This window comes from Chinchilla lanigera, unplaced genomic scaffold (assembly GCF_000276665.1).
Source record: "Chinchilla lanigera isolate Chin_1 unplaced genomic scaffold, ChiLan1.0 scaffold00026, whole genome shotgun sequence".
Taxonomy (NCBI): Eukaryota; Metazoa; Chordata; class Mammalia; order Rodentia; family Chinchillidae; genus Chinchilla; species Chinchilla lanigera.
Genome location: NW_004955427.1, coordinates 16,984,197 through 16,989,497, shown reverse-complemented (window position 1 = coordinate 16,989,497; position 5,301 = coordinate 16,984,197). Strand labels below are relative to the sequence as shown.

The window sequence follows — 5,301 nt, the reverse complement described above, 5'->3', positions numbered from 1 at the left end:
GTACAAATGCACCCACCCACACACACACACACATGCACACACACACCCATGCACACATGTTCTGAGATGGAGCACTTAACCCTTAGCCATATTTGCCTGTCACTACTCTTAACCTACCAGTGTAACACATGAATTAGCCATATGGAAAACCTCTTATGTCTTTCCACATTCTAGAAAGTACTTTAGTGTTATAGTGTTAAACAACATTTAGGTAATTAATGCATTTCTGCTGTCATAATGCAACAGTTTTACCAGAGTATGTATGTGGGAGAATGTGGATGGATTAAACACATTGTACCTCCGGGATAATTTCAGGGCTTTGTCAAAATAAAATATCACTATGTATAGTTTACCTTTTTATTTTTCTTCTGTATTAGACAAATTTCAAACTGGGCTGTCTACCTAGATTTGAGACATATTAGAGTCATTTATTTACATTTAATTCCTATTAGGATATATAAAACTGTCATTTCTAAAATGAATATTTTCAGTGCGAACACTACTGTAGATTTGAAATCATACAAACTACTTTCTTCCAGACCCACTTCAAGATGGCAGTGAGTAAAAACAAGTTTCAGGGCCCCGAAGAGATTAATTGGGTATCACGGTTTCAGTCCAGCCTTCTGATCATAAGCAGCAAGGTCATTCCTCTTCTGATGACACTGAAAGACGTGGTCCATGTGGTCAGCTCTCCCTTTTATTGTTTTAGAAAATGCCAGTAGCAAGGGCTTTCTAAGCTCTCTTTCTGCTCTGTGATTCTGTAGCTCTTGGTGGCCTTTTGAGGCTCCTAAACCCAGCGCATTTGTGGGTCCTGGGGAGACAGGAAAGACCTCCAATGATGTTAATGGAAGCACTCTCCAGAAGGCTGAATAGTGGGGATGGGGAGGTAAGAGACAAAAAGTATCATTATTATCCAGATTTTTGTTTTTATTTTGTGTTAAGCTTGACTGCTCCCCAGATTCCTACTGTGTTAGGGCTGGATATGTGCTGTCTCCTTGCGCATTTTGCAAAGCACGGTCTCTGTAATTACTCTCAGCTCATCCCTTCATCACAGGCCTTCATCTGTGCCATATGCAAACTCAGAATCTCCGGAGAAGAGCACCAGGACAAGTCCTCAAATTGCCTCACTCTATTACACCCATCTCCCTTCTAGACTCGCTGTCCCTTGTATTTTGGACATAGTTCAAAAGAGAGAATTCAGTCCTCCCCAGTTCTTAAGTGGAGAGGGTGCAGGGCCAGTGTGCATATTACATTAGCCTCTAATTCACGAGGAACAGGCTCAACTAAAGGTATCTGGAGATGCTGGGGAGGCCTGAGGAGAAAGTTTGGGCTTTCTTTTCAGGATCCCCATTCTAACAGCCACATTTTGATTTCTACAGATTAGTGCGGGGCTAATTAGCATAATGACATTACCCATATGCCTGTGCAGTTATTTTCTTTCAAAGGTTGGTGCGACTTGGTTAGAGAATGTAATGGATTAAGAAAAAGAGAAAGAAAATTACCATATTTAATATTGTTTCTGCACAACTTGACATAGTTTATGGCACCAAGGAATATAATGCAATTTACTCCTCCATCCCTTCTGGAAAGAGAAGGGTGGGGTGAAGGGCAGCAAGAAATACAAGTGATGGAGCCCAGGAGTTATGAAGATGAGGTAGCTGCTAAAGAAGCAACTCCCCAGCACTTTCAGCTCTCTGGGGTAGCAAGAAAGCAGCCAGGTTAGTTACCTGCAAAACCTGTGTGTGATCTGAATAGCATTGCCACAAAATTAAACTCAGGACAGTTCCTAGATAATAGATACATGAATGTATGAGAAAAGACCTTGATCATAGGGCCCGATCTGTGCCACGGGCAGAATCTGAACACCAGGGACAAGCACGCAAATTGCCTGCACTCTATTACACAGATACCAATTGCTGTAATACTGGAGAAAATATTCATCAATCCCTTTCCTTCCACTGCTTGATGCCTTTTCCCCATTTGTGGTTTATAGATGAAATGAAGAAAAAAACATCCAAGGCAGATGATGAGGGGTGAGCATGTTTCCTAGAGACAGGATTGCAGAGTGGTGAAGAGGCAGGTCTTTTTCATCAGGCAATGGAATTAATTCTGGGATCAGTCTTTTACTAGCAGTGTGGCTTCAGTAAAGTTTTTAAATTCCTTTTAGCGGGGCTGGGGATTTAGCTCAGGGGGCTGGGGATTTAGCTCAGCGGCAAAAGCGCCTGCCTGGCAAGCGCAAGGTCGTGAGTTCGGTTCCCGGTACCGGAGAAAAAACCCAAAAAAAAAAAAAAAAAAAAAACAAAAAATAAATTCCTTTTAGCTTCCCCTATAGAAAAAAGAGCAGAAACAAGTTCAATCCCCACATTAAGGGGCTAATGTCACAGGCAGCTAACTTGATAGGCTAAATATTTTGATGTTACTTTGTTAAAGAGATGATGAAATTTGAAAAGAACAATCAGAATTAAATAAACATTGATACAAATCATGTTAGTAACGTCTCATACACAGGCAAAGACATGACAGGTGATTTACTAAGGACCATTGCTACTACAGTTTGAATCCTTGAGACTCATGCTTTCTTTGGTTTGTCCCCAAGTACTAAAGAACCAAAAATAGAGACGTCACTGTAGAAGGTGGCGGTGAAGGATAAGGAGTTTTTCATATGAATCTTCAGGGCAATTTTATGATGGAGAACAAACACACACACAAATAACTCTGCAAAACTGAAACAAAGGAATAATCCTGTTAAATAAATCACAAGAACCTGAGGAAAAGGGAGGAAAAGTGCAGCTAACATAGCAGCGAAACAAAGGGAAGGGAACGTTTCCTGAGACTAGTCTGTTTTCATGACTGTCCAACCAATGTTTCTTTTCCATGGTCTCATCTTTTAATTTTGGAAGAAAAGGATGCAAATATTTCCCTTGCAAAAATGTAATTTGACTGTGCAAAATATTTACCTCTTCCTGCAAACTCCATAGACTGCTATAAGAGAAAGTCTAGGCTGGGGAAGAGGGTATGGCCTCAGAAATCAAGTCCTAGTTCTGTCTGTTCCCTCCCTTTTCAATAAAAGTAATTCCTCACTTGTAGTTTGTAGATAGAATGGTGAGACATTTTAGGAAACAGATGGTGAAGCCAGAAAATGTTCCCTAGATATCCACATTACCTGAAGCTCTCTTGTTGATCAAATGGGGATGGTCAACTTTAAATTATAAAGTATCATTTAAAGTTATCCTTATTATAATTATAGTCTTATGGTATTTAATTATTCCTCCAGTATCAGGCACACAAACCTTTCCTAATCTGCAAGTATGTTTACTGGTTGACAGTAGTTTCTATAACAAACTTCATACGTGCTATATAGAGTACATATTTTCACTCAGACTCATAATATAGATATAGGCCATGTAGCCCATTTATGTGCATAACACAGGCCTGATTAAATTCTGCCTTTTTGTAGCATTTCTGCAGGAGTTTTTCATTAATAACAAGTTGTAATTCTACCGCAGGAGCCTCAGCTGATGAAAACTTTCAATGCCCCTCTTACCTCCCAGACCTAAGAGTTACATCTTCTCATAAGCAATGTACTCTGCCAATAAATAATTAATGTTACTTAACAAAGAGTTTAGAAGTTCCCTGCCATTGCTTTGATTCAGCTGGATTTGCAAGGTGACTTTTGGGGAATTATAAATGGCATTTATCCCAGGTAGTAGTGGTTAATTTTTGTCTGTTTTTAGAAAAGCTTTTGTTTCTTCATCATGAAGTAAAAAATGGAGCCTAAAGAAAATAAAAACAAATTTAATTTCAGAATACCTGAAGCTTTGATTAAACTTTCCTAGGGATGCAAGGTTCATTTAGTACTTACATAATATTATTTATTTATGATTTTGATTTATGTGGAACTTCCAGTGGGAGCTCTGCTGTGAAAACCATTCTTCCAAGGATAATATTCATGAATCACCACTGAATTGTGTGCTACTTACTCTGTGGTCTTGGATCCTGTAGCTACATTCTTCCAAGGAGATTTAAATAGAAGGTTTGATCATGGACAGTGAGTTGAGGAAATGTTATGGTACTTTGAAGAGACTATCACGTTGACTTCAAAGTCTGGAAATTCCCAGTTTGAATAAAACCCTCTTCATGTTTCCAAGGTTCCTTGGAGGAGAGTCTTTGGTTTAAAGTGTTTTGTTTAGCTGCAACTGTTAACAGCTGCTTCATTATGCTCTCCACGTTGCAAAATTTCTATTGAAAACTGAGAAAGAATTTCAATGTCGGAAGGGGGCCACAAAACAAAACAAAAGCAACAGTGAGAGAGGCAGTAGGGTTGCTATTAGAATATGTGTTAGTGAGTTCTTGAGGCTGATGTTCAATACACACTTGGAAGGCAATAATGACCTTGGTTATTTTTAGAAAATCTTATTTTCTTCTCCATTGTGGATGCTACACCAGACTCTGTGAAGCAGTATAACTCTTAACTCTTAACCCTGAGTAAGTAACAGGGATCTCTCTGTGAGTCTTATACTTATAGAATCCCTCCTACTAGCTGTCGTCTTCCTCAAAGCATGAAGAATTCTTAGGGGAGAACAAACAGATACTCCTACCTAGGACCCTTTCTAAAGTATTAACTTGGTTCAGATGAGATCAACACTTCTTACCCAAAGTATCTCTCAGCTTGCTTTCAGTATCTGTAAGCAACTCTTGCTTGTTTGTTCTTCCAAGCACTATGTTATTAGTGTGTGCATCTCTAGGCCAGAGGGTAACCCGCATGGAAGTTGTTTGCCAAAGCAGATACAAAGCTTATGTGTGCAGTCTGATAGGTGTGAATCTCCTCATTGTGCTGATTGGCCACAGTGGGAAGAAAGGACAATAAATGAAGGCTAGGGCTTGAAACTCATTTTCATTGTGACAGTCTATGTTTTCTAGAACTCCAAGTGGCCTCAGAATTCTCAACTGTAACCGACTGTACCAGTCATTTGAAGATGGGAAGGCATAATATATTTCACTATCTGTTTGTCTTGATTCATAGCACTCAAATATTTAGACCTATGTCACAAAGAGTTCCATTTGTACTCCTCTCCCAAGAAACAGGAACAAAAGTCTGGCCTGCCGTGTAGTGACATTGTCTCCTAACACTTTCCATTAGAAATTCTCTAGCACTGAACGATACTAAAATTTCAACATTTTACGCTATGACTAACTGAAAATAAAAGTTGTTTAGTTTATTTCTGGGCCAAACTATCAGAGTTTTTTGCCAGTCTTCCCCAGGCATATTCAGACTATGATACTGCTCATGCCACATGAGCA

The 5,301-nt window shown here is 39.3% G+C and overlaps 1 long non-coding RNA gene across 1 annotated transcript; it reads right to left on the bottom strand.

Annotated features, from left to right (window-relative positions):
- Positions 1–365: 365 nt before the first annotated feature.
- On the bottom strand, positions 366–4,869 carry LOC106148699. Its single transcript, XR_001234349.1, has 3 exons — positions 4,653–4,869; positions 3,981–4,249; positions 366–811 (listed from the first exon to the last, which is right to left on the bottom strand). It is a non-coding gene; the product is annotated as an uncharacterized LOC106148699 (long non-coding RNA).
- Between the last annotated feature and the right edge of the window lie 432 nt (positions 4,870–5,301).